Here is a 24,555-nt window from a genome sequence, read left to right as displayed (position 1 = left end):
CCATTTTCATTCTTCCATTTCTCCCTGTAGTCCAGCCCATTCTTCCTTTTCAGATAATAATGAAATTCCCTTTTCAAAGCCTCAGTTAAAACTGACTCTATCGTACTGACAAGTAGTGTATCCCAAATGCTAACCGCTTGCTGCATAAAAATGTTTTTACATATGTTGTCATTTTTTTTTTGCCAATTAACCTAAATCTGTGCCCTCTTGTTTGCAATCCTACCATCAATGACAGCAACTTTTCCCTATCTACTCTGTCTGATTTTGAATATCACTCAAATTCCCTCAAACATCTTTTCTTCAAGGTAAACAATCCTCGATTCTGATATCTATCCACACAATGCAAGTTAGTCATCCCCGGAACTGCTGTCATGAATCTTTTCTCCATTCCTTTTCATGTCTTCATGTGCTTCACAAGGTGTCCAGAACTGGATTCAGTACTCTAGGTGAGTTTAAATTGATGTTCTCGACAATTTTAGCATAATCTGCTTCCTATTGAACTATATGCTCCTCATAATAAAGCTTTGGATGGCGTATGCTTTATTAATCACTCTCTCAACTTGACCTTTCAACATCAATGATTTATGCACAGATGCATCTAGGCTCCTCTGGATCTGCTCCCTTTAAAATTGTAGCCTTCATTTTATTTGTCTCCAAGTTTTTTCTACATTTCTCTGCTTTAAATTTCACCTGCTGCCAGTACACACACTTCATTAAGCTGTCTCTGTCCTTTCGAAGTTCTACACTATCCTCCTTTGATTTATCATTTGGACATTCTGAAATTGTGTCTGTTAAACCAAGGGAGAAAGTGAGGTCTGCAGATGCTGGAGATCAAAGTTGAAACTTTATTGCTGGAACAGCACAGCAGGTCAGGCAGCATCCAGGGAACAGGAGATTCGACGTTTCGGGCACAGGCCCTTCTTCAGGATTCCTGAAGAAGGGCCTGTGCCCGAAACGTCGAATCTCCTGTTCCCTGGATGCTGCCTGACCTGCTGTGCTGTTCCAGCAATAAAGTGTTAAACCAAGACCTGGGTCCTTGAAATGAATCGAGAAGAATGTCAGTTCTATCACCAACTCCTGGCAACTATAATGATAGAGCTTCCTCCAGTGCATGGTAAATCCATTAACAGATTCTATCTGTTTACTTGCTCTCAGCCAATTTCACATCCATGATGCTGGTCTACCTTTTATTCTATAGCTCTAAAGTTTCTGTTATCTCTTGAAAGTCAATATCTACATCAATAACTTTACCCTCATTGGCTCTCTGTTAACAAATCAAAAACTCTAGAAAGTTAGTGAAATCATATTTATTCTCACTCATACACGATGGTTTCCTATCGTTAACTGTTGGAACATACTGCTGTCAGACATTCTCCTGAACATAATCTAGGAACTCTTCCTCCTTGCTCCTCTCTTACTACCATACCATCTACATTCAGATAATTAAAATCCCTCTTTATAAATATATCCGGGGGAGTAATGGCTGTATCATTAGACAAGTAATGTTCAGTTCAGTTCATCTTGTAGAGGTGACTCCAGACCCACAGCAATGTGGTTACCTCTTAGCTAACCTCTAGGAAATTAGGGATTGGCAATAAATATTGGCCTAGCCAGTAAATATAGAAATAATCCAAACTAATGGAAGTTTCCTCAAAATTGGGGAATTTTGGAAAGTTAAAACCAATGCATCAATTATTTCACTAGCAACGTTTTTAAAGGATGAAATCCATCAGGACCAGAAAACGTGCCAACCCACAGCTCTAACAATTTGCTCAGTAATTTTCTTGAGTTCTTCCCTCCCCTCCACTTTCTGATTTATAGTTATTCCTGGGATGCTATTTTCATCCACTGCTGTGCAGACTAATGGAAATTACTTGTTCAACTCATCCATCATCTCATTACTTTTAATTTTAATTCCTTACCCTCAGGTTCTATACATGCTACTCACACTTGTTTAACTCATTTCTTTTTTAAGTATCCATAGAAACTCTTACTGTCTGTTTTCATATTTTGAGCTTGCTTTCTTTCCTAGTATAACTTTGACCTTATTATCAATCTTATAGTCTTTTAATAAACCTAATTTAGATAGTATTATTCTCTCCCTTAATTCAAAAACACCCAATAACTCACCATTTTCTATTCCAGCCCTATCTTTCACTCTCACTGTGCTTGAGAACTTTGGTATTGCTGTTATTACCTCCTGATTCCCAAACTCCTGACAAATTAGTTTAACCTGTCTCCAATCGCACTAAAAAAATCAGCCTGCAAGGAAATCAGTCTCAACCCTGTTTAGGTGTGACCCTCTGTCCAGTACTGGTCTCATCCCCCCTGAAACTTGTCCAAAGTCCAATGAAACTAAAGTGCTCCCTCCTGCACTGTCTTTCCATGTAATCATTAGCCTTGTCATTTCAATTTCCATCATCTCCTCTGGTACCAAGAGTAATTTTTGCACACTACTTTTAAGGGTCCTTTTTAAATTATTCATTCATGGGATGAGGGCATCACTGACTAATCCAGCATTTACTGCCCATTCCTAATTGTCCAGAGGGCAGGTAAGGATCATAGCCATCATTAGATTTTAAATTCGAGATTTTTATTGAATTCAAGTGTTGTAAGGGGATTTGAACCCAGTCTCCACAATATTGCCAGAGTATCCGGATTAACAGTATAGCAACACTAACACTAGGCTGTCAACTCCCCTTTCTCGCTACTTTCTGACCTAGCTCACTAATTTCTGATTGCAGGATGCTATCCCTCTTTCTGTCGATGTTATTGATAACAACAGAACCATGTTTGAAGAGTCAATGCAGGCAGGAAGGGCTGAGTGGTCTCCTTCTGCACTTAACAATTCTTGATTCTGAATGATTGCCACTCATACACATTGACAGGTTACCGCTGTCTCTTCCAGACTCGATGATCTTCTACTCCGTAGCCAGCTCAGAAAACCTGCCTGCCATTTTTAATGTGCTAGCAAATTCACCCTCTGACCATTCAGTAATCATTGAGATGACAGAAATTCGGTGCTGGGTGACTGTTTCCCACGTAGTGGTGGCTTTGGACCCATATTTAACCCTGACTACAGATTGTAGAGCGTGTTCTAGGATGTGCTCACCAAGGACCTCTGTTGCTGATTCCACAAATTCACAAGGTGGAGATTTGTAATTACCGCTGCAATGACAGATACTCTTACCACTATATAGACCCATGTTCACCCTTGTTAGAGTTTTCCTATAGTAATGCAAGCCGTGGGCTAAATGCCTGCAGAAAATCAGAACATTTTTAGCTTGCTGAGTTATATCCATGAAATGATGTTTCTACTATTGTGATTGGAAATGGTAATTTTATCCTGGAAATAACAACAGGAGACTGCACCAAAATGAGTTTTTTTGCTCAGCAACATCTATCTGGTGGGATTTCATGTGTCTACCTGAAAGATAAAGCAACCTCAGTGATTTATATTGGGCTAATACTGGGAGCTTGCCAAAGGAACAACTGCATCGTCAGTCCTTAATGAACAATCAGCAACACTTGAAAGCCTTTGTGTCAATCTTTCTGAATGTTGCTTCACTCAATCCAAGGGTCACACAATGGGAATGAAGTTGACGGGAAAATCACAATAGAAGGGAAACAAAAATGTAACGTCAGAACATGGAGTTGGCATCCCTTTGGATGGAAGCACCCTGAGGAGTACAGAGGGTGCATGGGCAAGTGAATCTGCAGGACTTTCCCAAAATTGAGGGATACAATCATCTAGCCATCAGGGATGCCTCCCTATCTCATTTAATAGCTTTCAGGGACACACAAAACCACATAGATTTAACACATAGCATGTTGTAATTCAATTTCTGTTCAAACGTATGTCTTTCACCAAGACCAAATGAATTTATATTTTAATAAAAGAGCCAATTTAACCAGGCTCTCCTGATATTAAAAAAGAGTGAAATTATTAGCTATTAGTCGTGAGGAAAGTTAATAAGTCAACACACATACACAGATTACAAATGAGAACTGAGTCAAGAAACAGATAGAGGTTAAAAGATATCGATCTGACTGAGTCATTTATGATGAGTGTATAGTGGATTGTAGCTATTACAGTGGATGCTACCAGAAGTATTTATGTTGGTAGTTAAATAGTCAATTTTGAGATTCTTGGCTTTCAAGAGTAAGTGAAATTCTTTTGTCCTCATTGTTGTCAGCAGTGGCAGTACATAGCATGACAGAGATGGTTCCCCTTTCTTTATCCATGGTGAAGAGATGCTATATTGTTGTTTTCTAAGCTGCACACTCTGCACACAAGGAACGTCAAGCAACTGACACACATACCAGGATTGGAGTTCACTTTAAACTCAGTCCCTATGTATTCTTGAAAGGAGATGTGGGATCGGAATGCTCTCCAATTCGAAAATTTACTGAATATGAAAACCTCACAGACATAAGTACTGTGAAATAAAGGCCAACCCTCAGCACAAACACAGAGTCAGGCTTTGCAGTAAGGTGTTAAATTTACAGTTAAATAAAAGACAGTGGTCAGCAAGAAAAATTCAATATTATCTGACTGCTATCATGGGATAATGCTACAGGGAAATGTCATTACCTAATGTATTCAAGAGGTTGATTACGAATATTTTAGAACAGAAATCAGAGCACTTTTATTATGATATGATCGTATGAAGGAAGGGAAGGGAAATTTCAGATCTTTGTCCATCTCGGGGCAGGTACTACTTCATATTTTGTTTCAATGCGGCAGTACAGATGTATAAAAGCAATGTGAAATTATCAAGTTGCTTTAAATTGGAAAAGGTCTGCATTGGTGTACCTGCAGCACATGAACTGCAATAGTGGGCGGCACGATAGCACAGTGGTTAGCACTGCTGCCTCACAGCACCAGAGACCCGGGTTCAATTCCCGCCTCAGGGTGACTAACTGTGTGGAGTTTGCACGTTCTCCCCATGTCTGCGTGGGTTTCCTCCGGGTGCTCTGGTTTCCTCCCACAGTCCAAAGATGTGCAGGTCAGGTGAATTGGCCATGCTAAATTGCCCGTAGTGTTAGGTAAGGGGTAAACGTAGGGGTTATGGGTAGGGTTGCGCTTTGGCAGGGCGGTGTGGACTTGTTGGGCCGAAGGGCCTGTTTCCACACTGTAAGTAATCTAATTTCAAGTTCGCTGTTTCCCACCACTTTCCCAAGGACTATTAGGGATGGGTAATAAATGCTAAGCTTAGCCAGAAAAACTACAACCTATGGACCAAAAAAAGGAAATACACCAGCAGTATGCAACAAGGTCACAGTTGTAAAATTGCCTTCTTTCCAAGCACATAGGGAACGCCATAAAAGTGCACCGATGTGATGCACATTACGTGCCCTTATACATCTTGCATGGGAGTACTGTAAGCAGTAGAGATCCCATTGTTTGTAATCCATCTGAGGAGTTATTTGCTTACACACATACCAAAGTAATCCTGTAAACATTGCTTATAATGGGTTGTATTAGCTGATGCATTAATGAAGTGTTCAGATGTCTTTACATTTCCTGCTCCATTAACTGGCCTTGAGATAATGGATATAGACTATTTTGGTTTTTTTTTCATTCATTCACAAGATTAATGTGTAGACCAGACCAGGCAAAGACAGCAGTTTCCTTCCTTAAAAGACATTAGTGAACCAGATTAGATTTTACCAACAATGTTTCTAGTCAACATTAAACTCATAATTCCAGATATTTATTGAATTCAATTTCCACCATATGCCATGACAGGATTCAAACCAAGGAACTCAAAACATTACCAGCATCTCTGGATTAATAGTCTCGCAAAACACATCATCTCCCTTCATATATTTAAATCTGAGTTAGAGAAATTTGTGATCGACAGGGATTCAGAGGTTATTAGGATTGATGGGAAAGTGGAATGAATGCCACAGTTAGATCAGTCATTATCTTACTGAATGGCAAAGCAGACGCGTGAGACCAAATAACCTACTCTTTTCGGATCATATTAAGAGTACAATGCTAAACAGAATAGAAAATGTAAAGAGACACAACTTATTATTCCACTGCTGCAAAAAACCAGAAGCAAAATTTCTGCTGTTCAATTTATTATAATATTTAAGGGCAGAGCTCTTTTGGATGGTCGAGAAAGCCAGCTGGAAGATGGTACTCAGAGTAAATGTGTTATGTGCCACAGCTGCCAAAGGTTTCAGTTCTGTTACTGTTTGCTGCCAGCCATATGGCCATCACATGAATGTCTGTTCCTCTTTTACTACCACCATTTAATTACCTATTACTGAAATTTCACCCTGCACTATTTCCTCAGGCACAATAAGTCAACACTCAGGGACATGCGTAATTGTAATTTGTTGACAAGTGTTCTTGAATACAAAATACTGCTTTGTTCTGGATGATTGTCAATGGTCCAGAATGAACAATCCTGGAGAGTTAACATGACAGAATTACAACTCAAAAATTCCATTTAAAAACAATTTGTTTTGTAAGATATTTTCAGGACTATTAATGCAAATTTTTCACTCTTGCTTGTTCTGTCTAAATCAACCTAAATGGTTTCCACCTTTAGTTTCCTAAATGTGGGGGGCTAAGATTTGAATGGACATAGCTCAGAACCTGTGTAACATTGAAAATTACAGTCGTGATTTAAAAAGAAAATCAAACTAAAACATGCACTAAGTTCACTGACATCTTTTTCATTGGAAAGTAGCAGCATCTAAAAAGCTTTTTCACGCAGCAAGTGATTAAGAATGCACTGCCTGGAAGTATGGTGAAGGCATTCAAAAGGGCATTGTTTCTCTTTAATTAATTGTCCAATCTGCAGAGTTATAGGGAAAAGGCAGGAATTTGGCATGAAGCCAAAAAGCACAGAGAGCTGGCATAGACATGTTGGGCCGAATCGCCTCCTACTACACAGTAACGATTCTGTGATCTACTCTGTAAATGTTTGCAGAATCTCGGTCAGATGGTCTTCAGGCAACTACTTTGCCACTGCCTTTAATATTCACTGAGAAGGCTCAGCCCAGCCCAGTCAGATCTGGTTAAAGCCCCCAAAGCCAGAGTAGACCCTGCTCTGATCTAAACACTCGCACAATAGTACACAAGCATTTTTTCTTCACCACCAACAATTTTTTAAAAACTCCTGCATTTGGCCCTTTTCATCCTCACCCTAAACAATAATGAGTTCACGGATTTATTTGTCCATTTGTCTTGTTCTGGCACATATTGACATTTAGGAGAAAGTGAGGACTGCAGTTGCTGAAGACCAGCGTTGAAAAGCGTGGTGCTGGAAAAACACAGCAGGCCAGGCAGCATCAGATTAGATTAGATTAGATTACTTACAGTGTGGAAACAGGCCCTTCGGCCCAACAAGTCCACACCGACCCGCCGAAGCACAACCCACCCATACCCCTACATTTACCCCTTACCTAACACTACGGGCAATTTAGCATGGCCAATTCACCTGTCCTGCACATCTTTGGACTGTGGGAGGAAACCGGAGCACCCGGAGGAAACCCACGCAGACACGGGGAGAATGTGCAAACTCCACACAGTCAGTCGCCTGAGGCGGGAATTGAACCCGGGTCTCTGGCACTGTGAGGCAGCAGTGCTAACCACTGTGCCACCATGTTGCCCACAGGAACGAGGAAGAAGGGCTTATGCCCGAAACATCAATTCTCATGCTCCTCGGATGCTGCCTGGCCTGCTGTGTTTTTCCAGCACCACACTTTTCAAAACATATTGACATTTGTCCATGAGATTCTGGATTAGTGGTGCTGGAAGAGCACAGCAGTTCAGGCAGCATCCAAGGAGCTTCGAAATCGACGTTTTGGGCAAAAGCCCTTCATCAGGAATAAAGGCAGTGAGCCTGGAGCGTGGAGAGATAAGCTAGAGGAGGGTGGGGGTGGGGAGAAAGTAGCATAGAGTACAATGGGTGAGTGGGGGAGGGGATGAAGGTGATAGGTCAGGGAGGAGAGGGTGGAGTGGATAGGTGGAAAAGGAGATAGGCAGGTAGGACAAGTCCGGACAAGTCATGGGGACAGTGCTGAGCTGGAAGTTTGGAACTAGGGTGACATGGGGGAAGGGGAAATGAGAAAACTGTTGAAGTCCACATTGATGCCCTGGGGTTGAAGTGTTCCGAGGTGGAAGATGAGGCGTTCTTCCTCCAGGCGTCTGGTGGTGAGGGAGCAGTGGTGAAAGAGGCCCAGGACCTCCATGTCCTCAGCAGAGTGGGAGGGGGAGTTGAAATGTTGGGCCACAGGGTGGTGTGGTTGATTGGTGGGAGTGTCCCGGAGATGTTCCCTAAAGCGCTCTGTGAGGAGGCGTCCAGTCTCCCCAATGTAGAGGAGACTGCATCGGGTGCAACGGATACAATAAATGATATTAGTGGATGTGCAAGTAAAACTTTGATGGATGTGGAAAGCTCCTTTAGGGCCTCGGATAGAGGTGAGGGAGGAGGTGTGGGCACAGGTTTTACAGTTCCTGCGGTGTCCCCATGACTTGTCCGGACTTGTCCTACCTGCCTATCTCCTTTTCCACCTATCCAGGATGGGAGGGTGGGTTGTAGGGGGGCGTGGACCTGGCCAGGTAGTCATGGAGGGAACAGTCTTTGCGGAAGGCGGAAAGGGTTGGGGAGGGAAATATATTCCTGGTGGTGGGGTCTGTTTCCCACTTCCTCCAGACCAAAGGGGTAGCCATGGGCACACGTATGGGCCCCAGCTATGCCTGTCTCTTTGTTGGCTACGTAGAGCAGTTGATCTTCCGTAATTACACCGGCACCACTCCCCACCTCTTCCTCCGCTACATTGATGACTGCATTGGCGCCACCTCGTGCTCCCGCGAGGAAGTTGAGCAATTCATCAACTTCACCAACACATTCCACCCTGACCTTAAATGTACCTGGACCATCTCTGACACCTTGCTCCCCTTCCTGGACATCGCCATCTCCATTAATGACGACCGACTTGACACTGACATTTTTTACAAACCCAACGACTCCCACAGCTACCTGGATTACACCTCTTCCCACCCTACCTCTTGCAAAAATGCCATCCCGTATTCCCAATTCCTCCGCCTCCGCCGTATCTGCTCCCAGGAAGACCAGTTCCACCACAGAACACACCAGATGGCCTCCTTCTTTAGAGACTGCGATTTCCCTTCCCACGTGGTTAAAGATGCCCTCCAACGCATCTCATCCACATCCCGCACCTCTGCTCTCAGACCCCACCCCTCCAACCGTAACAAGGACAGAACGCCCCTGGTGCTCACCTTCCACCCTACCAACCTTCACATAAACCAAATCATCCGCCGACATTTCCGCCACCTCCAAACAGACCCCACCACCAGGAATATGTTTCCCTCCCCACCCCTTTCCGCCTTCCGCAAAGACCGTTCCCTCCGTGACTACCTGGCCAGGTCCACGTCCCCCTACAACCCACCCTCCCATCCTGGATAGGTGGAAAAGGAGATAGGCAGGTAGGACAAGTCCGGACAAGTCATGGGGACACCGCAGGAACTATAAAACCTGCACCCACACCTCCTCCCTCACCTCTATCCAAGGCCCTAAAGGAGCGTCCACATCCACTAATATCATTTATTGTATCCGTTGCTCCCGATGCGGTCTCCTCTACATTGGGGAGACTGGGTGCCTCCTAGCTGAGCGCTTTAGGGAACTTCTCCGGGACACCCGCACCAATCAACCACACCGCCCTGTGGCCCAACATTTCAACTCCCCCTCCCACTCTGCCGAGGACATGGAGATCTCAAGAATGTAATCTATGCTTACTATTTCCCTTACTGAAATTTGTTCCCACAAACATTTGTTGACATATGTTCCCACAAACGTTAAACAGGAGCTAGAAAGTCTACTGTGGTAGCATTTTTGAACTCCTTTAAACTTGGCATGAAATATTAAAGAAAGGTACAGCGTGGGATGAAGAAGCACCAACAAGAGTCAACACATGCTGGGGAAAGGCACTTGGTTCAGATATCCAGATATAAACACCAAAAACTGAATACGGCACAACCACATCAAAAATTATTGCTGTATCTAATATATTACCAAATTTGCCAAAGGAGTTTTAAAAGCAACTGCCAAAGGCTGAATTGGATTAATGACATTGTTGTAGCCACCCACATCATGACACACAGCTAACGTACTCAATAAAAAAAGGGTTGCATGAAAACTTTAAGACCATTCATCACGCTTCACTACCCAAGGCTTCAACTTGTCTTAAAATTATACTGATCTGGCTGGCAAGTCATTGAGATGATATAGTTAAAATTTGCTGCTTTTGTAAACTTTTAAACATTCTGACACCTTTCTAATGAATGGCAAGATGAATTAACCAATAAAGACATAACTGAGAAAAATGAAATAGTCTAAAGAACTTCTGCGGCTTTATTTTTAAACTGGTGCTTTTGCTTCACTGAAATCTCTAATTGGTGAGCTTTTTGTCATTCTCTCATGCCTTCTTAACCATTGCAATCCATGTGCTGTATGTTGACTCACAATACCATTACAGAGGAAATTTCAGGATTTCACTTAGTGACAGTGAAGGAATGGTGATACATTTCCAAGTCAGGACGGTTAGTGGCTTGAGGGGAACCTGCAGATTGTGGAGTTCTGATGTATCCGTGCCCTTATCCTTCTCCATGGCCATGAGTTTGGAAGATGCTGTCTATGGGGATCTTTGATGAATTTCTGCAGTGCATCTAATGCTGTTTTAGTGTGGATGTAGAAGTGGCTTTAAACATTTCTCAACAAGTTTGTTATTGGTAGATTTTAAGATACTAAAATTTGTCACAACACCAAGCTCAATTTTTATCAAACAGTTTTTATATATTGCAATTTGAGAATGTGTAAAAGATTGTTGACAAAAATATATTCCTGTGGTGATTAATGCAGCAACAAATCAGAGAATTAGAAACCGAAACTACTGGCATCACAATTGTCAAATTATGTGGTAGGACCTACAGTTCAAGAATATAGCCTTGGAAATTCCAGGCTCAAATCTTTGTAGTGGATTAGTGGATCTCCACAAAGACAATATGAGTATATTTAATAGGGAGGAAAGTGAAAAACAATTGAGAAATTTCACGACGTTAGCTGCATTACTTTGACTAAGATATCTTCTATTGCAGTCCCAATACTGTTTACAGTAGAATAGGTTTAATTTTCCATTTCACTACATGCCTAAGGCTTATTGTTGTCATTCACTGAGGTCAAAGAAAGTCTATGCTGCTTTATTTCGGAAAGCTAACAAGGTAATCATTGGATTTGTGGAGGAAGTATCTATTGCATGAACAAATATATATTATTTGTGCACACGATAGAAATTACAAGTAGTTACAAAATGGTTTAGCCAAACAATTCCATGCTGGTATTAATCCTCCACACAAGCAATGGCTCTAAATCCAGGAGCCCACCGTATTTAGACAATTCTGTTTCCATTCACTTTCAATCACTGGTCTAGTCTCTTGCTAAATGTTAAGATGATCTATTAATAACTCCAGTAATAAGGTCCACAGTGTTAGTACTCTCTGAATGGAAACAATTTGTCTTTTATTTTGTGTTAGAAGTCTCTTACATTTAAACTTAATATTTATGCGTCCTCATTCAAGACCCTACTATCATAAGCTATTATATTCTGTTCCATCCTACAATTCTTGGAAAAACAGTGCAGGGAAAGATTAAGGATTTTATCAGTGAATGGCAGGGTTAAGATTTTATATATATATTCAGCATGACCTCTCATTTTTCATGTTTTGTGTTTTTCATCCTAAAAACCAGTATTCACTAACATTTATTTGATAGTTACCTCATCTGAGTTTGTATACTGAACTCTAAGTCCTTCTGTTCCTCCACATTATCCAGAGTTCACATGTTACAGCTCCCCCATTGGCTTAGGTTGGCAGATTCCTTCAGATGAAGCATAACTTTGCTTATTTCCATTTCAAATCCCTTCCAGTCTCTCTTTATTACTCTTTTACATGGTTGAATTTAAACTGGTTTCTTTGTTGTCACTAATTCCTAATTGTTCTTCTGAGCCTGGTGTTTTGTCCAATTGCTATTCACACATTTAAATCAAAGAACATGTTTACTTAGAAACCCTTAACACACTGATTAACTTTATTCCAGATAACAATATTATCCAATAGTAGCCAAAAGAGAAAATGCTGGGAAATCTCAGCAGGTCTGGCAGCATCTGTAAGGAGAAAAAAGAGCTGACGTTTCGAGTCTAACTGACCCTTTGTCAAAGCTTTGACAAAGAGTCAGTTAGACTCGAAATGTCAGCTCTTTTCTCTCCTTACAGATGCTACCAAACCTGCTGAGATTTTCCAGCACTTTCTCTTTTGGTTCAGATTCCAGCATCCGCAGTAATTTGCTTTTATCCAATAGTAGAGTTGTTGTTTACCAAGTCTTTATGAACTGTCCGCTGACTGCTCTCTAGTTCTCTTATCTACAGTTGGAATGCACAATGCACACTAAGATTTGTACCATTTCCCTTCTTGTTCTTTTAATCTAATTTAACATAAGCCCAGAGAATAGAATGCTTCATTAATACCATCATAATTTTATTCCTCCACTTCACTGTTGAAAATGCTGAAACCAGTGATTTCCTTGACCTGTCTAAATCTAACAACATCTCCACTCTCAACAAAATGACTCAATTTTACTAAAAATAGCAGCACCTGAATAGCAATTTTGCTATGATAACAAATTATTGTGTCGGTCAAATTATATTTGTTGAGAAGCTGGATTCTAAGCATCAGAGCAACATTAAGAGGAAGAGACAACTGTGAATGGTGAACCATGATAACTTTCTGCCTAATATAAAGCATGTTGCTATTAGCTTTGCAAAAATGTGATTGATCATTTGATTGATCATTAACAAAGCTGATAATGTGTTGCTGGAAAAGCGCAGCAGGTCAGGCAGCATCCAAGGAGCAGGAGAATCGACGTTTCGGGCATGAGCCTGAAGAAGGGCTCATGCCCGAAACGTCGATTCTCCTGCTCCTTGGATGCTGCCTGACCTGCTGCGCTTTTCCAGCAACACATTTTCAGCTCTGATCTCCAGCATCTGCAGTCCTCACTTTCCCCATTAAACTAACACCAAAGATAACACCCCCTCATTCCAATTTAATTAACTCAACACAAGCTGGCAATTATGGGAATGAACTTGGACATTTTTGTACATATGAATCAAAACTTGAATGGATAACCCATTTACTATTTGGCTATCCCAAAAACGAATACAACACAAATATACCTGAATATTAAGTCAAAAACATAAGCATTTCTTTTTTGCTGCCATCCTTCCTGATGATTATTAACAACATAAAATCTAATCTAATAAAGTCTCACTTCAATCCACATAAACTGCATCTTGAATATTGTATCAGGAAATTAGATTGACAGCATTTAATTATTTAGAAGCTTAAACACAATATTGTGACGCATGTCTACTCATATAATGTATCACAAAAATAAATGTATTTACACTCAAATTAATTTGTGATACCCACAGCAATCACATCAAAACATCAACTGTTATTTAGAAACTCCTGAGGATCTTAGTATAATTTAACGTTGCTATGGTGTTTAGAATACAGCTTCTCAACAAATATAATTTGACCTAAATAATAAATTGTCCTTGTAGAGGAAAGGGCAGCAAAATTAGTCTGAGTCACAGTCAACAGAATTTGCAATCAGCTGGACAGTTTGAAGAGGAAATAAAATTTGATACCTCAATTTGATAAATTAACATATTAATTTTGTGTACTTCTGTCATTGTCCATTATTAAGGATGAGATTGAGGAGTACTTGGAAGTGCATGGCAAAATAGTGCTGAGTCAGTATGGCTTCATCAATGGGAGGACCTGCCTGACACATCTGTTAGAATTCTTTGAGGCAGTAAAAGAAGACAGAGAGTGGTGAGGGGAGGGTTGTTTTTCAGACTGGAGGCCTGTGACCAGTGGAGTGCCACAAGGATTGGTGCTGGGTCCTCTACTTTTTGTCATTTACATAAATGATTTGGATACAAGCATAAGAGGTACAGTTAGTAAGTTTGCAGACGACACCAAAATTGGAGGTGAAGTGGACAGCGAAGAAGGTTACCTCAGATTACAACAGGGTCTTGACCAGATGGGCCAATGGGCCGAGAAGTGGCAGATGGAGTTTAATTCAGAAAAAAGCAAATCTTAGCAGGGCTTATACACTTAATGGTAAGGTCCTAGGGAGTGTTGCTGAACAAAGTGACCTTGGAATGCAGGTTCATAGCTCCTTGAAAGTGGAGTCGCAGGTAGTTAGGATAGTGAAGAAGGCATTTGGTATGCTTTCTTTTATTGATCAGAGTTTTGAGTACAGGAGTTGGGACGTCATGTTGCGGCTGTACAGGACATTGGTTAGGCCACTGTTGGAATGTTGTGTGCAATTCTAGTCTCTTTCCTATTGGAAAGATGTGGTGAAACTTGAAAGGGTTCAGAAAAGATTTACAAGGATGTTGCCAGGATTGGAGGATTTGAGCTATAGGGAGAGACTGAACAGGCTGGGGCTGTTTTCCCTGGAGCGTCGGAGGCTGAGGGGTGACCTTATAGAGGTTTACAAAATTATGAGGGGCATGGATAGGATAAATAGACAATGTCTTTTTCCTGGGGTGGGGGAGTCCAGAACTAGAGGGCATAGGTTTAGGGTGAGAGGGAGAAGATATAAAAGGGACGAAGGGGCAACCTTTTCACACAGAGGGTGGTACGTGTATGGAATGAGCTGCAAGAGGAAGTGGTGGAGGCTGGTACAATTCCAACATTTAAGAGGCATTTGGATGGGTATATGAATAGGAAGGGTTTGGAGGGATATGGGCCAGGTGCTAGCAGATGGGACTAGATTGGGTTGAGATATCTGGTCAACATGGATGAGTTGGACCGAAGGGTCTGTTTTCATGCTGTACATCTCTATGACTCTATGAGCACTGGGACAAAGGAGAGCCAATGGATGGGATTTATTTGGATTTCCAGAAGGCTTTTGACACAATACTATATAGGTGGCTGTCAAACAAGAGCCCACTATGTTAGGATAAGGTATTGGCATAGATAGAGGATTGGCTAAATTGTATAAAACAGAGCAGGGATAAAGGAGTCTTTTTCAGGATGATACTTGGTAATGAGTGAAGTTCCGCAGGGGTCAGCGTTGGAACCACAACTATTTACGTTATACATGAATGATCTGGACATTGTTGCTAAGGTTGCAGATGGCACAAGGCTAGATGGAGAGACAAGCAGTGTTGAGGATGGGGGAGGCTGTAGAAAGTCTTGGACAGACTTGGAGAGTGGGCAAAGAAGTGGCAGATGGAAGACAATGTGGGAAAGTGTGAGTTTATGCACTTTAATAGGAAGGATAGAGGTGTAGATTATTTTCTAAATGGGAAAGCCTTCGGAAATCTGAAGTGCAAAGGTACTTAGGAGTCTTAGATCAGGATTCTCTTAAGGTTAACGCGCGGGTTCATTTGGCAGTTAGGAAAGCAAATGCAATGTTCGCATTCATTTCAAGAGTGCTAAAATGCAAGAGCAGAGATGTACTGCTGAGGTTGTCGAAGGCTCTGACTCAGACCTTATTTGGAATATTGTGAGCAGTTTTGGGTCCTACAGAAGGATGTGTTGTTATTGGAGGGAATCCAGAGGAGGTTTACAAGAATGATCCTGGAGATGAAGAGCTTGTCAATGAGGAATGGTTGAAGACTCAGTGGAGATTTGAAGGATGAGAAGAAATCTGATTGAAACTTACAGATTAGTGAGAGGTCTGGATAAATGGATGTGGAGAAGGTGTTCCATGAGTAGGAGAGACCAGGACCTGAGGGCACAGCATCAGAGTGAAGGCATGACCCTTTAGATTTGAAATGGGAAGGAATTTCGTCAGTCACTCAGTGGTGATTCTGCGTATCTTATTCCCACAAAAGGCTATGGAGCCAAAGTTAATGAACACATTTAAGACAGAGATAGATAGATTCTTGATTAGTAAGGGAATGAAGGGTTATGGGGAGAAGGCAAGAGAATCACTTTTTGAAACACATCAGCCATGATCGAATGGCAGAGCAGACTCAACAGGCTGAATGGCCTAATTCTGTTCCTATATCTTATGGTTTTATGGTAAGTGGGGCAAGTCCATAATTCTTAGTGATAGCCTTGTGAAACAATAGCAAAATATCATACTTTAGAAGAAAAGTTGTATTGAGCCTAAAATTCCAAACTGTTCTGGATTTAGGCTTGCTTGCAGAGCTGGAAGGTTTGTTTTAAGACGTTTCATCACCATACTAGGTAACATCTTCAGTGAGCCTCCAAATAAAGCATTGGATGTGTAGCGCTCTTTCTATTTTTATGTTCGAATTTCCTAGAGTTGGCAATGTCATTTCCTGTGGTGACATAAAGTCAATGTGATTGTTGATAGAGTTTCGGTAGGAATGCCATGCTTCTAGGAATTCTTGTGCACATCTCTGTTTGGCTTGTCCTAGGATGGGAGAAAGTGAGGACTGCAGATGCTGGAGATCAGAGCTGAAAATGTGTTGCTGGAAAAGCGCAGCAGATCAGGCAGCATCCAAGGAGCAGGAGAATCGACGTTTCGGGCATGAGTCCTTCTTGAGGAAGAAGGGCTCATGCCCGAAACGTTGATTCTCCTGCTCCTTGGAGGCTGCCTGACCTGCTGCGCTTGTCCTACGATGGATGTGTTGTCTCAGTCAAAGTGGTGTCCTTCTTCATCCATATGTAAGGATACTAGTGAGAGTGGGTCATGATGGCCAGTTGATGTTCATGTATCCTGGTGGCTAGTTTTCTGCCTGTTTGTCCAATGTAGTGTTTGTTACGGTTCTTGCACGGTATTTTGTAAATGACTTTAGTTTTGCTTGGTGTCTGTATCGGGTCTTTCAAGTTCATTAGCTGCTGTTTTACTACGCTGGTGTGTTTGGGGGCTACCATGATGCCAAGGAAAGAACAGGAAATGACATAACCACAGGAAATGACATCTACAATCCTAGGAAACACAAACATATAAATAGAAAGTGGGCTACGCAACCAGTGCTTCATTTGGAGGCTCACTGAAGATGTTACCTAATATGGTGATGCAACGTTTGAAAATGAGCCTTCCAGTTCAGTGAGCAAACCTACATCCACAACCTCAACCTGAGCTATAAATCTACTCAAAACTCACTAATTCCAAAATGTCCACAACCATTAAAGTAAGGTTTCGGGATATGGTGAAGGTTGTTTTGGTAATAGAAGTACAATATGGAATGAAACGGAACCAATTGTGAAAATTCTGCAACATGTTTCCAGTTCCATTCACTTTTGCTGTTGGCAATTTCTGGGTGTGACAAGAACCTGTCCTGTAATTGGAAGCTAATTAAGTTTGTTAATTAACAGTAATTTTTCAACAGTGATGCAATTTTGGAAGGGTTGCACGAGGTCCAAGCCGGGAGTGAACTTTGGCTATGCAGAGGAGGCAACTGGTTGAAGCAGCAGAAAAATGATGCAGTCGGACCATAAAGGATCAAATCTGAAGGGATCCACAGTCAGAGGCTTACCATTGCGATGAGCATCTCCTGGAGATCGCTGTTGCAGATAGTGCTGGCTCCCTCAGCTTTCACCCTTAATCAGTTCACTCTGCCCATTTTTGAGGCATGGGCCTCTGCAAAAACATTAATACTATAGCCATTTATTTAGGTTGTTGATGCATCAATTGGATCTCCCCCTCCTTAATCCAATACCATCACTAACTGGATGAAAGAGACCCAGGCAGCCTGCTCATTGATCACCTTCTAAAAGATTGACCCAGAAAGCTTGATGTTCTGGCCAAAGGGTCACAGACCCATCTCCTACATCAAGAAGATTCAGCCCTTTTGTCTATACAACTGCACACAGCCAGGCATATAAGAAATTGCATCAAAGGTGTTTGATTTTTTTATTTTAAATAATTTTCAGTTTTAATCTACACGTCAAGGCTTCCAAGAAAAGAAGCAATGAGATTATCTAAACTGGCGTCTCTCAAAGGATAGTCTCCCAGCGGATTACGCTATTCAATTTGAATAAATATTTGCTCGCAGACTAAAGTTCTTAAAATTATGCTAATATATTTAAGTTTGTCCTGAGGCACTGTACAGCAGGAGGAGAAAAAAACCTAAAAAATGTGGTACAGAGTTATGTTGTGAGAGTTAGTAGACAGCATTCTTGCAGGCTGATCAAAAAAGCAGGTAAGGACTACAGAGGAGATACTGCTCTGGTTAGGACTAGTCAGGAATGTTGTGGGAGCAAAACCAAACAGAGTAGGTTTTGGAGTTTGAACCTCTGCCCTGCATCAAACAGAATAACAAAATTTCACGCTGTCTCATTCAACCTGAGTAAATGACCAGCAGAAAACTGGAAACAGTTAAAGATAAATACAGGTTACAGGAGGAAACCCGAGCAAACACATGGAGAATGTGCAAATTCCACACAGACAGTTGCCCAAGGCAGGATTTGGACCTGAGTCTCTGGGGCAGCAGTGCTAACCACTGTGCCACTGTGTCACCCAGCTATTTCTATGAGAATAAAGCAGTAACTGGCCTGTGAAGCCTAAACGATGTGAAGGTTGCCAGGTACATGTCTGATATCTGTGGTCAGGTATCGGAAATGATGAATTATGATTGTGCCAGTTAATTGGGTAGTCCTGATTGAATTCCAACAACTTGCACTTTTATAGAGTGTAAATGCAAGCAGATAACCTTTGCAGCAGCTGCAGCCGGGAAGTCTGGCCCACCTTTTGGGGTGGGAGAACTTAATTGCTAAAGTTCATTTCCACAGCAAAAATTTGATTATTTTTAAATTGATTTCACCTTCTCATGATTTTTCTCATTTTATCCTGGAGCAGAAAATCCCAGCCTTTGACTCTTGCACAATGAAGTTGACCTGCCCACCATTTTGCTGGTCACCTCCGGAACTGGAAGATTCTGTCTAACTGAAATCACCTTACTGTTTAATTCAGGAAACATGGTTGCTTTAAATTCTTTGGTAGATAGAAACATACGCACAGATAGCAAACAAAACACAACCATTTATTTTCACAATTGACTTGCTGCAATACCTTCAAAACACAGTTTCAGTAATCAATACAATGACTAACCTGCCACTTAAAAAGCTAACCGATGTTAGATAATGTGTGTTTAGCCTATTTGCTCAGTGATATATTAAAATAACTTAGCAAATGATTCCTTTAGAGTAGCATGATCTTATTGTTCATTATTCAAACTGTTGTTAGAATTAGATTTCCAAAAAGACTTCCAGAAAGGTAGTAATGCATGAATGGCAGTAATGCCATTCTTTGGATGCAGCAGAAAGAGCAGAGAGAGTTGAGGCTGTTATGTGACCTAAATATTTGATGTGTCCAACCAGCTTAAACATTGAGGATTCTAGGAATATTTCTAAAATACAAACAGCCGGGTGCTGAGGGTACTTGCCTGGGTCTGGCCTACATGACCGGAGGGACAGCTCCTTGATGCTAAAGATATTTTGCAAATTGACCAAAATGTCTCTGCATTAATTCTCTTTCCTCAGGTGTCCAGGATATATGGTTCTTCCTGGCCCCAGTGAAACTTGCTTCAAAGAACAGGATCATAAAATCCCTACAATGAGGGAAGAGGCCTTTAGGCCCATCAAATCTGCACTGACCCTCCAAAGAGCATCCCACCCACACCCAAACTCTGCCCCTTCTCCCCATCCCTGTAACCCCTCGTTTCCCATGGCTAATCCACGTAACCTATGCATCTCTGAACACAGCAGATAATTTCACCATGACCATTCTATCTAACTTGCACATCTTTGGACTATAGGAGGAAACTGCTGCACCCAGAATGTGCAAACTCCACACAGGCAGTCACCAAAGACTGGAATCGAGCCCAGGTGCCTGGTGCTGTGAGGCAGCAGTGCTCACCACTGAGTCACAGTGCCATCATGAATGGGTGGCGACAAATTGATGACTCCTGTCCTGGGAGTCCCACCTCTGACCATACCCCCTTTCACATTGATGGTCACATTTCAGATAGATTGAAAACTATCAAGAGGACTGGAACATAATCTAATTTGAATCTCTTTCACTTCAATCCTAGTGGAGTTACAATGAAATGAACGAGAAGGGTCAAATGTTCACCTCAAATGTTGCAATTCTGAGAGAAACACTGAAAGGAGATACCCAGGATGCAGTTTTTAAAAATTCTTTCACAGGATTTGGGGGTGATTGACTAAGGCTGTGTGGATTGCCCATAGAGTGGTTAAAGGTCAATCACTTTGCTATGGACATGGTGTTACATAAAAGGCCAGACCAGGTGAGGACAGAAGTTTCCTTCTCTAATGGGTAGTAGTGAACTGGATAGTTTTTTTTTAACCAGACAATCAACAATAGTTTGCATGATTATCATTAATTCCAGATTTTTGTTGAATTTAAATTCTACTATGCACGACTCAAACCTGGGTCCTTGCAATATTAGGAGAAAGTGAGGACTGCAGATGCTGGAATTCAGAGCTGAAAATGTGTTGCTAGAAAAGTGCAGCAGGTCAGGCAGCATCCAAGGAGCAGGAGAATCGACGTTTCGGGCCTGAGCCCTTCTTCAGGATTCCTGAAGAAGGGCTCATGCCCGAAATGTCGATTCTCCTGCTCCTTGGATGCTGCCTGACCTGCTGCGCTTTTCCAGCAACACATTTTCAGCTCCTTGCAATATTAACTGGATCTCCAGATTAGATTCCCTACAGTATGGAAACAGGCCCGTTGACCCAACAAGACCACACCAACCCTCTAAAGAGTAACCCACCCAGACCCATTCCCCTATATTTACCCCTGATTAATACACTATGGGCAATTTAGCATGGCCAATTCACTTGACCGACACATCTTTGGATTGTGGGAGGAAATCCATACAGACACAATGTGCAAATTCCACACAGACAGTCGCCTGATGCTGGAATTGAACCCAGGGATCTGGTGCTATGAGGTAGCAGTGCTAACCACTGAGCCACCGTGCCACCCAGTCTTGTGATAATAGTCAACCAGAAGGCAATCACATTGAGTGTCGTTATTCTTGCTGTTATTAATTTCATTTACTAGTATTCAGCAGCTTAACACAGACATATCAAAATATAAAAGGATTCGGTCTTTCTAGTCTGCTCCATCTTTTAAGAAGATCTGATTTTATCCTCAACTCTACATTCTTTCATCCTTTTGACAATTAAGAATTTAACTACCTCTACCGTAAAAATAGTTAAAGATTCTGCATCCACTGCTTTTTGATGAAAAAATTCAAATGGATCATATTTACTAGTAATTCAATATGAGTAGGGCAAATGAATTAAGGAGGAAATGAAGAATTTTAAGTTGTTCAAATGGAATACAGGCAGATTAAATTTAATTTAGACAGTTTTAAAACATTTCACATTGAAAGAGTACATTCCATTAATTGCGTTAAATTGGCTAAGTGTAAGATTGAAAGATGCCTCTGGTTTTAGTGGATTGTGTCTACAGTATATTTAATATTAATGGAATCAATAAACACATATAAAATTCTGAACTGTACAACAAAAATAAAGTTCAAATCAGAGGAAGGCATTATTGAAGAGTCCAGTGTTTAAGTTAGATAAAGTCTTGAATACCCACTCCAGTTCTCGTCACTCAGACACAAAGAGGTTAGAATTTGTCTCAAAACAAAATGGGTCTGGAAAAATTGCAGACCTTTATTCATACTACACATTTTTGTTATAGCTTTTAGCCAAGATTCATCCATAAAGCATGGAGTCAATTTGGAAAAGAGGCACTAGTCTGATCCCTAAAGCATAATGTTAATAATTCAATTCACATTATTCAATCTTTCCTGGCTTCATTGCATAGGGAACATCTCCATGAGGTCAGTAGCACAGGGACGACAGAAAGCCATTCTTAATTATAAAATCTTGAACAATATTCTTGGGCTAATACTACTTAAGATTTTACTGCAGCTAATCAAGGCAGCATTAAATATTTCTGATTGCATTTGGTTTGACACATTAACTATTAAGTGGAAAATGTTTCGAGTGAAGATTTCTTTTGAAACTTGATCAGTTTTAAAGTTTTAAAGTACAAATTACTCACAATATTGTGAAAAGGTGGCATAGAATTAAAGCTATATATTTCAAGATAACTGAATGTCATTGCTACATATCCAACTTTTGGGTGGCTGGTTTGTGGAGTAAAGTGACACGAACAGAGAGGTTTCAATGCCTGCACTAAATGAAGTTACAATGAAAAACTCTCCTTCTCAATCTCATCTAGGGTGTGGTGACACTTAGGTCAAACTACTACCAGTTGTTTGTCTCTAATGAGAGAACAGAACGATGACGACTTTACCTTTATTGATTACATTCATTGAAAACACCTTTTCATTGAACAGAAATGAGGTAGATCTCTCTCCATTTCAAACATGCTCTATAGTGCTGGAAGATCAGGTTGGATGATTGCTGTATTATCAGTCTCAGGGATGTAGTGTTCACTAATTAGGTCATCAGACCATAAGACACAGCAGCAGAAGTAGGCCATTCAGCCCATTAAATCTGCTGTGCTATTCAGTGAGATCATGCCTGGTCTGATCATTCTCAGCTTCACTTTCCTGCATTTTCCCATAACCTTTGATTCCATTACTGATTCCCTCCCTAAGAATTTGTCAATCTCAGCCTTGAACATACTTAACAACACAATATCCACATCCCTCTTTGGTAAAGGTGGCCACAAATTCACTCCCTTGCAAGGAAGAAATTCCTCCTCATTTCTGTCTCAAATATGTGACCCCTTATTCTGAGATTATGCCCTCTGGTCCTAGATACCCACACAAGAGGAAACAACCTTTCCACATCTGTCAAGTCCTGCAAAAGAAACTCATGTATTTCAAGGTCATCTCTCATTCCTCTATATTCCAAGAGTACAGAGCCAAAGTATTAACCTCAGCCCATAAATCAGTCTCTCCATACCCCATATAAAGCCTAGTGAATCTTCTCTGGATTGTCTCCAATGCCAATATATCCATCCTGGCTCAATCTGTTCATTGTCTAGATTAGAGTGGTGCTGGAAAAGCATTGGAGGAGCAGGAAAATCGACGTTTCGGGCAAAAGCCCTTCATCAGGAATAGAGGCAAGGAGCCTGCAGAGTGGGGAGATAAATGAGAGGGGGATAGGGATGGTGGTGGGGAGAAAGTAGCATTGTGTAAAATAGGTGAATGAGGGTGGGGATGGAGGTGATAGGTCAGAGAGGAGGATGGGTGAAGGTAGCAAAGAGTACAATGGGTGAATGGGGGTGGAGATGAAGATGATAGGTCAGCGAGGAGGGTGGAGTGGATAGGTGGATAGGCAGGTAGGACAGGTCATCTCCCTGGTCATCTCCTCTGCCCTGAAGCTTCCAGCTCAGCACCGCCCCCATGACCTGTCCTACCTGCCTATCTTCCTTACCACCTATCCACTCCACCCTCCTCTCTGACCTATCACCTCCAACCCCACCCCCATTCACCTATTGTAATCTATTCTACTTTCTCCCCACCCCTACCCCCCTCTCATTTATCTCTCCACCCTTCAGGCACTCTGCCTGTATTCCTGATGAAGGGCTTTTGCCCGAAACATCGATTTTCCTGCTTCTTGGATGCTGCCTGATCTGCTGTGCTTTTCCAGCACCACTCTAATCCAGACTCGGGTTTCCAGCATCTGTAGTCCTCGTTTTTACCAAACTGTTCATTGTATCCAGCTCTGGTCTTGTTTTCTCCCTACACACCCAAACTCTGGCAACTCCAAGCCAGAAAGTAGATGCCATCAAACTTACGAAACCTATTAAATGTAGATGTGCTACCTAATGTTTACCTGGCACTGAAGAACTCAAGATTAATTTCTTGGTTAATATGTAAGCCTTCAAGATAACTTTTACCTTATCATGTACACCAACTTAAACTTGCTCTATTAATAAACCCTACCTGGAATTTTTAAGAATATTTGGTGTTGTACGATCTTCAACAATTACAATAATTAATCTTGGAATAGACTAATTCTATCTACTGAATGCTACCATCTTCATATAAACTCCACCCCTTGATAATCACTTTGAGTTCTGACCAAAATGCAAACTCTTAAATTGCTGTGAAATTACTGACTTTTTAACTTACAAACATGTCAGTGGAATTCCATTAAATAGATTGACATTTTCAATCTATTTTCCCATATGGTATTACATCACATAATTAACGTCTCAGTTGCATTATTTATGTACAAATGATTTGGAAATTCAGCCATATAATAATCTCAATTTTATTACAGCCATCAACATGATCAGCATAAAGCACACAAATCTTTTCATTTAAAATGAATATTATTGTATTGTTGCTATGTTCAGGTCTGTTTTTCTTCTATTGCTGAACAAAAATTGGGTTCAAAGAACTTAAGTGCCCTTTCAAGTCACGCTTCTGCATATATGATGCATTAGGTGAACTAGCTTGTTGGCAAACAAATGTGAGAGTATCCTTCAGGCACATACATGGACA

General features: G+C 41.3%; 1 protein-coding gene across 3 annotated transcripts in view; it reads right to left on the bottom strand.

The window, feature by feature from the left end:
* Nucleotides 1-24,555, bottom strand: part of pde4d (phosphodiesterase 4D, cAMP-specific) — a 1,351,522-nt gene that overhangs the window by 1,089,136 nt on the left and 237,831 nt on the right. The gene's annotated exons all lie outside the window — the stretch shown is intronic.

Source organism: Chiloscyllium plagiosum, unplaced genomic scaffold (assembly GCF_037043375.1).
Source record: "Chiloscyllium plagiosum isolate Xiang-an unplaced genomic scaffold, Cpla_swu_hap1 HiC_scaffold_1, whole genome shotgun sequence".
NCBI classification, from domain to species: domain Eukaryota; kingdom Metazoa; phylum Chordata; class Chondrichthyes; order Orectolobiformes; family Hemiscylliidae; genus Chiloscyllium; species Chiloscyllium plagiosum.
This window is presented reverse-complemented; position numbering and strand designations above follow the sequence as displayed.